Here is a 12,061-nt window from a genome sequence, read left to right on the forward strand (position 1 = left end):
GATGACTGATGACGGACCTGCTGGACACTGTCAGCTCAGCAGCACCGCAGACTGCTACAGTAAGCTACTATACTATAGTAGTATGTACAAAGAAGAAAGAAAAAAAAAACCACGGGTAGGTGGTATACAATTATGGATGGACTGCCGAGTGCCGACACAGAGGTAGCTACATCCGTGGACTAACGTACTGTGTCTGCTGCTAATATAGACTGGATGATAATGATATGAAATCAATATATATATGTATGTATATATAATATCACTAGTACTGCAGCCGGACAGGTAGATAATATATTTATTAGGTAATGATGACTGATGACGGACCTGCTGGACACTGTCAGCTCAGCAGCACCGCAGACTGCTACAGTAAGCTACTATACTATAGTAGTATGTACAAAGAAGAAAGAAAAAAAAAAAAAACCACGGGTAGGTGGTATACAATTATGGATGGACTGCCGAGTGCCGACACAGAGGTAGCTACAGCCGTGGACTAACGTACTGTGTCTGCTGCTAATATAGAGTCTAGACTGGATGATAAATTATTGATAATGAGATGAAATCAATATAATATCACTAGTACTGCAGCCGGACAGGTACTATATATATTTATTATGTAATGACTGATGACGGACCTGCTGGACACTGTCAGGTCAGCAGCACCGCAGACTGCTACAGTAAGCTACTATAGTAGTATGTATAAAGAAGAATGAAAAAAAAAAAAACCACGGGTAGGTGGTATACAATATTATATATATATATATTATATACAATTATATATATATATATATATATATATATATATATATATATATATATATTAAACTGGTGGTGATTGATTATTAAACTGGTGGTCAGGTTACTCACGTTGCAACTTGCAACTAGTACTCCGAGTCCTAAGCAGACAATCACAAAATATATTATTATACTGGTGGTCAGTGTGGTCACAACAATGGCAGTGTGGCACTGACTCTGGCAGCAAAAGTGTGCACTGTACGTTATATGTACTCCTGAGTCCTGCTCTCAGACTCTAACTGCTCCCCACTGTCAGTGTCTCCCCCACAAGTCAGATAATACAATACACTTACAGTCACACTATCTAATCTATATCACTTCAGCAAGTAGTATAGTAGTATAGTAGTACTCCTCCTAATAATGCTCCCCAAAATTACTACTACTGTGTCTCTCTCGTCTCTACTGTGTCTCTCTCTTCTCTAAACGGAGAGGACGCCAGCCACGTCCTCTCCCTATGACTCTCAATGCACGTGTGAAAATGGTGGCGACGCGCGGCTCCTTATATAGAATCCGAGTCTCGCGATAGAATCCGAGCCTCGCGAGAATCCGACAGCGGGATGATGACGTTCGGGCGCGCTCGGGTTAACCGAGCAAGGCGGGAAGATCCGAGTCGCTCGGACCCGTGAAAAAAAACATGAAGTTCGGGCGGGTTCGGATTCAGAGGAACCGAACCCGCTCATCTCTAGTGCAGAGAGAGTTGGGTGTGGTGTGTTCAAACTGAAATCTGAATTGCAGTGTAAAAATAAAGCAGCCAGTACAGTATTTACCCTCAGGGCCGGCCCAAGCTTATTTTTTTTAGTAAGCAAAAATCTATTTTGGCACCCCTTGATGGGATAAAAGGAATGTGGTCTTACAAGAAAGAGGTGTGGCTACACAATTGTACTCCCCGTGGTACAGGGAGATAATAGGTTACTGGTGAGGCAGGGGTGACAGGGAGATAATGGGTGACTGAGGCAGGGTGACATTGAGGTAGTGGATGACTGATGTCCCCAGTGCCAGATACACATATCCCCACAGTGCCAGATATGCCCCCAGTGCAGATACACATATCCCCACAGTGCCAGATATGCCCCCAGTGCAGATACACATGCCCCCACAGTGCCAGATATGCTCCCAGTGCAGATACACATGCCTCCACAGTGCCCGATATGCCCCCAGTGCAGATACACATGCCCCCACAGTGCCTCCCACAGTGCCAGGTATGCCCCCAGTGCTGCTACACATGCCCCCACAGAGCTAGATATGCCCCCAGTGCAGATACACGTCACCACAGCACCAGATATGCCCCCCGGTGCAGATACACATATCCCCACAGTGCCAGATATGCCCCCAGTGCAGATACACATACCCCCACAGTGCCAGATATGCCCCCAGTGCAGATACACATATCCCCACAGTGCCAGATATGCCCCCAGTGCAGATACACATATCCCCACAGTGCCAGATATGCCCCCAGTGCAGATACACATATCCCCACAGTGCCAGATATGCCCCCAGTGCAGATACACATACCCCCACGGTGCCAGATATGTCCCCAGTGCAGATACACATGCCCCCACAGTGCCAGATATGCCCCCAGTGCAGATACACATGCCTCCACAGTGCCCGATATGCCCCCAGTGCAGATACACATATCCGCACAGTGCCAGATATGCCCCCAGTGGTGCAGATACACATGCCCCCACAGTGCCAGATATGCCCCCAGTGCTGCTACACATGCCCTCACAGTGCCAGATATGCCCCAGTGCTGCTACACATGCCCCCACAGTGCCAGATATGCCCCCAGTGCTGATTCACATGCCCCCATAGTGCCTCCTACAGCGCCAGATATGCCCCCAGTGCTGCTACACATGCCCCCACAGTGCCTCCTACAGTGCCAGATATGCCCCCAGTGCTGCTACACATGCCCCCACAGTACCAGATATGCTCCTCAGTGCTGATACACATGCCCCCACAGTGCCTCCCACAGTGCCAGAAATGCCCCCAGTGCTGCTACACATGCCCTCGCAGTGCCAGATATGCCCCAGTGCTGCTACACATGCCCCCACAGTGCCTCCCACAGTGCCAGATATGCCCCCAGTGCTGATACACATGCCCCCACAGTGCCTCACACAGCGCCAGATATGCCCCCAGTGCTGATTCACATGCCCCCACAGTGCCTCCTACAGCGCCAGATATGCCCCCAGTGCTGCTACACATGCCCCCACAGTGCCTCCCACAGTGCCAGATATGCACCCAGTGCTGCTACACATGCCCCCACAGTGCCAGATATGCCCCCAGTGCTGCTACACATGCCCCCACAGTGCCAGATATGCCCCCCAGTGCTGATACACATGCCCCACAGTGCCTCCCACAGTGCCAGATATGCCCCAGTGCTGCTAGACATGCCCCCACAGTGCCAGATATGCCCCCCAGTGCCGATACACATGCCCCCCCACAGTGCCAGATATGCCCCAGTGTTGATACACATGCCCCCCACAGTGCCTCATATGCCCCCAGTGCTGATACACATGCCCCCACAGTGCCTCCCACAGCACAGATATGCCCCCAGTGCTGATACACATGCCCCACAGTGCCTCCCACAGCACCAGATATGTGACTCACTCTCTGCAGCAGCGCCCTCTACTGCCCGGTGCTCAACGCGGCTGCGTAGCCCGCGTATGCGTCGGGCCGGCCCTGTTTACCCTGTGTACCCTGCACAGAAACATTATAACCCACCCAAATCTAACTCTCTGCATGTTATATCTGCCCTCCCTGCAGTGCACATGGTTTTGCCCAACTGCTAACAAATTTGCTGATGCGATCAACTCTGAATTACCCCCATAGACGTTAGATTGTTGTCCCTCTGTTTTTCTCCTGTTTATCTCAGGTCTATCTCTGCTATTCATATTAATGTTTCATCCAGCGGTGCAAGTGTGCGGGTACGGGTGGGTACAGCGTACCCTTAAAAATTTAGCCGTGGGTACGCCGTACCCACACCGACGGTCCGACGCTCCTCGTCCCTCCCTCCCGCCTACTGCTGCTCTTCCTCACCGCCACTCCCCACCGCACCGCCGCTGATGTGAAGCCAATTGGCTCACGGATCGGCGCTGAATTGAACTGAGACACCCGCACCCCTCACACAGACAGGACGGCAGCGTTGAGCAGCAGTGTTGAGCAGGAGGGGGGGGGGGGCATGTCCGGCACTGGGGGGCATGTATACCTGCCACTGGTGCCATAGCTGGCACTGGGGGCATATCTGGTACTGGGGGGGGCATGTATACCTGGCACTGGGAGCATATCTGGCACTGGGGGGACTTGTGTACCTGGCACTGGGGGCATATCTGGCACGGGGGGGGGGGACATGTGTATCTGGCACTGGGGGCATATCTGGCACTGGGGGGACATGCATATCTAGCAGATACACATATCCCCACAGTGCCAGATATGCCCCCAGTGCAGATACACATATCCCCACAGTGCCAGATATGCCCCCAGTGCAGATACACATATCCCCACAGTGCCAGATATGCCCCCAGTGCAGATACACATACCCCCACAGTGCCAGATATGTCCCCAGTGCAGATACACATACCCCCACAGTGCCAGATATGCCCCCAGTGCAGATACACATATCCGCACAGTGCCAGATATGCCCCCAGTGGTGCAGATACACATGCCCCCACAGTGCCAGATATGCCCCCAGTGCTGCTACACATGCCCTCACAGTGCCAGATATGCCCCAGTGCTGCTACACATGCCCCCACAGTGCCAGATATGCCCCCAGTGCTGATTCACATGCCCCCATAGTGCCTCCTACAGCGCCAGATATGCCCCCAGTGCTGCTACACATGCCCCCACAGTGCCTCCTACAGTGCCAGATATGCCCCCAGTGCTGCTACACATGCCCCCACAGTACCAGATATGCTCCTCAGTGCTGATACACATGCCCCCACAGTGCCTCCCACAGTGCCAGATATGCCCCCAGTGCTGCTACACATGCCCTCGCAGTGCCAGATATGCCCCAGTGCTGCTACACATGCCCCCACAGTGCCTCCCACAGTGCCAGATATGCCCCCAGTGCTGATACACATGCCCCCACAGTGCCTCACACAGCGCCAGATATGCCCCCAGTGCTGATTCACATGCCCCCACAGTGCCTCCTACAGCGCCAGATATGCCCCCAGTGCTGCTATACATGCCCCCACAGTGCCTCCCACAGTGCCAGATATGCACCCAGTGCTGCTACACATGCCCCCACAGTGCCAGATATGCCCCCAGTGCTGCTACACATGCCCCCACAGTGCCAGATATGCCCCCCAGTGCTGATACACATGCCCCACAGTGCCTCCCACAGTGCCAGATATGCCCCAGTGCTGCTAGACATGCCCCCACAGTGCCAGATATGCCCCCCAGTGCCGATACACATGCCCCCCCACAGTGCCAGATATGCCCCAGTGTTGATACACATGCCCCCCACAGTGCCTCATATCCCCCCAGTGCTGATACACATGCCCCCACAGTGCCTCCCACAGCACAGATATGCCCCCAGTGCTGATACACATGCCCCACAGTGCCTCCCACAGCACCAGATATGTGACTCACTCTCTGCAGCAGCGCCCTCTACTGCCCGGTGCTCAACGCGGCTGCGTAGCCCGCGTATGCGTCGGGCCGGCCCTGTTTACCCTGTGTACCCTGCACAGAAACATTATAACCCACCCAAATCTAACTCTCTGCATGTTATATCTGCCCTCCCTGCAGTGCACATGGTTTTGCCCAACTGCTAACAAATTTGCTGATGCGATCAACTCTGAATTACCCCCATAGACGTTAGATTGTTGTCCCTCTGTTTTTCTCCTGTTTATCTCAGGTCTATCTCTGCTATTCATATTAATGTTTCATCCAGCGGTGCAAGTGTGCGGGTACGGGTGGGTACAGCGTACCCTTAAAAATTTAGCCGTGGGTACGCCGTACCCACACCGACGGTCCGACGCTCCTCGTCCCTCCCTCCCGCCTACTGCTGCTCTTCCTCACCGCCACTCCCCACCGCACCGCCGCTGATGTGAAGCCAATTGGCTCACGGATCGGCGCTGAATTGAACTGAGACACCCGCACCCCTCACACAGACAGGACGGCAGCGTTGAGCAGCAGCGTTGAGCAGGAGGGGGGGGGGCATGTCCGGCACTGGGGGGGCATGTATACCTGCCACTGGTGCCATAGCTGGCACTGGGGGCATATCTGGTACTGGGGGGGGCATGTATACCTGGCACTGGGAGCATATCTGGCACTGGGGGGACTTGTGTACCTGGCACTGGGGGCATATCTGGCACGGGGGGGGGGACATGTGTATCTGGCACTGGGGGCATATCTGGCACTGGGGGGACATGCATATCTAGCACTGGGGGGACATGTGTATCTGGCACTGGGGGCATATCTGGCACTGGGGGGACATGTGTATCTGGCACTGGGGGGGACACGTGTATCTGGCACTGGGGGCATATCTGGCACTGGGGGGACATGTGTACCTGGCGCTGGGGGGACATGTGTATCTGGCACTGGAGGCATATCTGGCACTGGTGGGACATGTGTATCTGGCACTGGGGGCATATCTGGCACTGCGGGAACATGTGTATCTGGCACTATGGGCATATCTGACACTGGGAGCATATCTGGCACTGGGGGGACATGTGTATCTGGCACTGGGGCATATCTGGAACTGGGGGGACATGTGTTTGTGGCACTGGGGGATATCTGGCACTGGGGGCATATCTTGCCCTGGGGGGATGTGTACCTAGCACTGGGGGCATATCTGGCACTGGGGGGACATGTGTATCTGGCACTGGCGGCATATCTGGCACTGGGGGGACATGTGTATCTGGCACTGTGGCCATATCTGGCACTGCGGGGACATGTGTATCTGGCACTGGGGCATATCTGACACTGAGGGCATATCTGGCTCTGGGGGGACATATGTATCTGGCACAGGGGGCATTTCTGTATCTGGCACTGGGGGCATATCTGGCACTGTGGGGGCATTTCTGTATCTGGCACTGGGGGGCAATGTATATCTGACACAGTGGGGGCATTTGTGTATCTGGCACTGTGGGGCAATGTGTATCTGGCACTGTGGGGCAATGTGTATCTGGCACTGTGAGGCAATGTATATCTGGAACTCTGGGGACATTTGTGTATCTGGCACAGTGAGGCAATGTGTATCTGGCACTGTGGGGCAATGTATATATGGCACTGTGGGGTAATGTATATCTGGCACTGTGGGGCAACGTGTATCTGGCACTATTGGTGTCATATGTGTATCTGCCCCTCCCCCCATATGTGTATCACGCCCCCATTTTCATTGGCCACGTGCCATTTGACCACACCCATTTTTGGGTGCACATAAGACATTTTCTCTGACGTCTTAGTGGATGCTGGGTACTCCGTAAGGACCATGGGGTATAGACGGGCTCCGCAGGAGACTGGGCACTCTTAAAAGAAAGATTAGGTACTATATCTGGTGTGCACTGGCTCCTCCCTCTATGCCCCTCCTCCAGACCTTAGTTAGTATCTGTGCCCGGCCAGAGCTGGATGTACCCTAGGGGCTCTCCTGAGCTTCCTAGAAAATAAAGTATTTGTTAGGTTTTTTATTTTCAGTGAGATCTGCTGGCAACAGACTCACTGCTACGTGGGACTAAGGGGAGAGAAGCGAACCTACCTGCTTGCAGCTAGCTTGGGCTTCTAAGGCTACTGGACACCATTAGCTTCAGAGGGATCGAACACAGGCCCAGTCCTCGGTCGTCCGGTCCCGGAGCCGCGCCGCCGTCCCCCTTGCAGAGCCAGAAGAACGAAGAGAAGTTGAAAATCGGCGGCTGAAGACTCCGGTCTTCATTAAGGTAGCGCACAGCACTGCAGCTTGTGCGCCATTGCTCCCTTAGCACACCACACACTCCGGTCACTGATGGGTGCAGGGCGCTGGGGGGGGCGCCCTGGGCAGCAATTAGATTACCTTACTTGGCAAAAAGCACATAATACAGTCTGATAAACTGTATATGTGCATTAACCCCCGCCATTAAAGTACATAAAAGGACAGAAGCCCGCCGCTGAGGGGGCCGGGCCTTCTTCCTCAGCACACCGGCGCCATTTTCTCTTCACAGCTCAGCTGGAAGGAAGCTCCCCAGGCTCTCCCCTGCAGTATCCTGGTACACAAAGGGTAAAAAAGAGAGGGGGGGCACATAAATTTAGGTGCAAAACTGTGTATATAAGCTGCTATAGGGGAAAAATCACTCAGTTTAGTGTACATCCCTGTATTATATAGCGCTGTGGTGTGTGCTGGCATACTCTCTCTCTGTCTCTCCAAAGGGCCTGGTGGGGGAACTGTCTTCAAATAGAGCATCCCCTGTGTGTGTGGTGTGTCGGTACGCGTGTGTCGACATGTCTGAGGTAAAAGGCTCCTCTAAGGAGGCGATAGAGCGGATATGTGTGTGGGAGGGTGTCTACGTCGACAACGCCGACACCTGTTTGGATATGTGTAAGTGCTGAGGTAAAATTATTGCACAAAAGGTTAGGGAACAGAAAGGAAATCTACCCTGGTCTGTCCCTATGTCACAGAGTCCTTCAGAGTCTCTCTATGTTCACTATCCAAAATAACAAAGTATCGACACGGAGTTTAACTCCACTGTCGACTACGATAATGCAAAGTTACAGGCAAAAAAGGGCTAAAAGATATTCAATATATGATTATTGGAATAAAAGATGATTTGCATATCACTGATGACTCATCTGTCCCTGACACGAGAGTACACATGTTAAGGGGAAGAATGCTGAGGTAAATTTCCCTCCTCTCATGAGGAAAAAGAGCGGGAATCTCCAGACAAGAGACGGCAGCTTCCCACAAGAGAATTCTCAGGCTGTATCCTTTCCCCACTAGGGCCAGGATGTGTTGAGAATCTTCCCCTTGGGTGTCCTGTTTGCACTAGCTATTCTCAGGGATCCTGCAGATAGTGTGCACATTCTAGTATACTACCCAGACCGGCGATTGTGTCGGCATGGGTTTATAGCGCTGTGGCAGCGTGGACAGGTACCTTATCAGCAGAGATTGAGACCCTAGTATGCATATAAATATTTTAAGATGCTGTCTTAAGTGATAGATATATAATTATAAAGCATGCTCAAAGGGACATGAGTATACTGGGTCCTAGAGACAAAAGCTATGTCGATTTCTGCTTGACGTGTCCTGTAGAATATACATTGGACAGATGATGCCGACTTAAGAGGCATATGGAAGGCTGAGGATTGTGTGGAGAAAGGTTCTCGGGCCTGGTCTCCACAGCTATAGTTGGTAACTCTGATATTTTGCCTTATATTCCTGCACAGCCTAGGAAAGCACGACATTATTAAATGCAGCTTTTCGAATAAAGAAACAAGAAAGTCTGAGGTGCGTCCTTTCTTATCAGAGCCGGGGGCAGAGGAAAGAAGCTGTACAACACAGTTAGTCCCCAGGAACAGAAGTCCTCCCCGGCCTCTACAAAAATCCACCGCATGTCGCTGGGGCTCCACAGGCGGAGCTAGGCCCGGTGGGGACACGCCTTCGTAAGTTCAGCCACAAGTGGGTTCACTCCCTGTTAGATCCCTGGGCAATAGAAATTGTATCGCAGGGATACAGGCTGGACTGTGAGAAGATGCCCCCTCACGAGGACCCGGCGGGCTTCCCCCCAAGAGAGGGAGCCAGTGTTAACTGCAATTCGTAAATTGTATCTTCAACAGGTGGTGGTCAAGGGTCCCCTCCTTCAACAAGAGGGTGTTATTATTATTCGACCATGTTATAATCCCGAAACCAGACGGTTCGGTTAGACCCATATTGTATTAAAATCCCTGAACATATACCTGAAAAGGTTCAGGTTCAAGATGGAATCGCTAAGAGCGGTCATTGCAAGCCTGAAATGAATCGGGACATAAGGGATGCATACCTTCGTGGCCCCATTTATCCACCATATCAGGCGTACCTCAGAATTGCGGTACGGGATTGTCATTACCAATTTCACCAAGGTAATGGCGGATATGATGGTGCTCCTGAGGATGCAAGGTGTCACTATTATCACATACTTGGATGATCTCCTCATAAAAGCGAGATCAAGAGAGCAGTTGCTGGACAGCGTATCACCTTCTCTGGAAGTGAAACGGCAACACGACTGGATTCTATATATTCCGAAGTCGCAGTTGGTTCCTACAGCTCATCTGCCTCGCCTAGGCATGATCCTAGACACAGACCAGAAGAGGGTTTATCTCCCGATAGAGAGAGCTCAGGAGCTCATGACACTGGTCAGGAAACCATTGAAAACCAAAACAGGTGTCAGTGCATCACTGCACTCGAGTCCTGGGAAGGATGATGGCATCATACGAGGCCATCCCCTTCGGCTGGTTCCATGCAAGGACAATGGAACTTACTGGACAAGTGGTCCGGATCACATCTTCAGATGCATCGGTTAATCACCCTATCCCCCAGGGCCAGGGTGTCTCTCCTGTGGTGGCTGCGGAGTGCTCACCTTCTCGAGGGCCGCAGATTCGGCATTCAGGACTGGGTCCTGGTGACAATGGATGCAAGCCTCCGAGGGTGGGGGGGCAGTTACACAGGGAAGAAAATTCCAAGGTTTGTGTCTTCAAGCCACCAGACTTGCCTTCACATCAATATCCTGGAACTAAGGGCCATATACAACGCCCTAAGTCAAGCGGAGTTCCTGCTTCGCGACCAACCGGTTCTGATCCAGTCAGACCGCAGGGGCTCATGTAAACCGCCAGGGCGGCACAAGGAGCAGGGTGGCGAGGGTAGAAGCCACCAGAATTCTTAGCTGGGCGGAGAATCAAGTAAGCGCACTGTCAGCAGTGTTCATTCCGGGAGTGGACACGACCTCCACCCGGGAAAGTGGTGACTTCATCAGGAAGTCTTCACGCAGTTTTGCAAATTGATGGAAACTGCCTCAGGTGGACTACATGGCGTCCCACCTCGATAAAAAAGGTTTTACGCTGGGTCAAGGGACTCTCAGGCGATAGCTGTGGTCGCACTAGTAACACCGTGGGTGTTCCAGTCGGTCTATATATTCCCTCCTCTTCCTCTCAGACCCAAGGGCTGAGAATTGTAATAAACGGAGGAGTGTGAACCATATTCTTTGCTCCGGATTGGCCAAGAAGGACTCGGTACCCGGAACTGCAAGAAATGCTCTCAGAGGACCCATGGCCTCTGCCTCTCAGTCAGGACATGTTGCAACAGGGACCCTGTCTGATCCAAGACTTACCGCGGCTGCGTTGGACGGCATGGCGGTTGAACGCCGGATCCTAGCGGAAAAGGGCATTCCAGATGCAGTTATTCCTACGCTGTTAAAGGCTAGGAAAGACGTGACAGCAAGACTTTTTCACTGTATATGGCGAAAATAGGTTGCTTGGTGTGTGGCCGGGAAGGCCCTACAGAGGAATTCCAGGGGGGTCGATTCCTGCACTTCCTACAGTCAGGAGTGACTATGGGCCTAAAATTAGGATCCATAAAGGCCAAGATTTCGGCCCTATCCCTTTTTCTCTCTCAAAAAGAACTGGCTTCACTGCCTGAAGTTCGGACGTTGTTACAGGGGTGCTGCATATTCAGCCCCTTTTGTGCCTCCAGTGGCACCTTGGGATCTTAACGTGTGTTGGATTCCTAAAATCCCACTGGTTTGAGCCACTTAAGACCGTGGAGCTAAAATATCTCACGTGGTCATGCTTTTGGCCTTAGCTTGGACTAGGCGTGTGTCAGAATTGGCGGCTTTGTCATGTAAAAGCCCATATCTGATCTTCCATATGGAAAGGGCAGAATGGAGGACTCGTCCCCAATTTCTCCCTAAGGTGGTATCATCGTTTCATTTGAACCAACCTATTGTGGTGCCTGCGGCTACTAGGGACTTGGAGGATTCCAAGTTGCTGGACGTAGTCCGGGCCCTGAAACTTTTTGTTTCCAGGACGGCTAGAGTCAGAAAAACTGACTCGCTATTTTGCACCCAACAAGCTGGGTGCTCCTGCTTCAAAGCAGACTATTGCTCGCTGGATCTGTAGCACGATTCAGCTTGCACATTCTGCGGCTGGACTGCCGCATCCTAAATTAGTAAAAGCCCATTCCACGAGGAAGGTGGGCTCTTCTTGGGCGGCTGCCCGAGGGGTCTCGGCTTTACAACTTTGCCGAGCTGCTACTTGGTCGGGTTCAAACACTTTTGCAAAATTCTACAAGTTTGATACCCTGGCTGAGGAGGACCTTGAGGTTGCTCATTCGGTG

The sequence above is a fragment of the Pseudophryne corroboree genome, chromosome 1 (assembly GCF_028390025.1).
Source record: "Pseudophryne corroboree isolate aPseCor3 chromosome 1, aPseCor3.hap2, whole genome shotgun sequence".
Classification (NCBI taxonomy): domain Eukaryota; kingdom Metazoa; phylum Chordata; class Amphibia; order Anura; family Myobatrachidae; genus Pseudophryne; species Pseudophryne corroboree.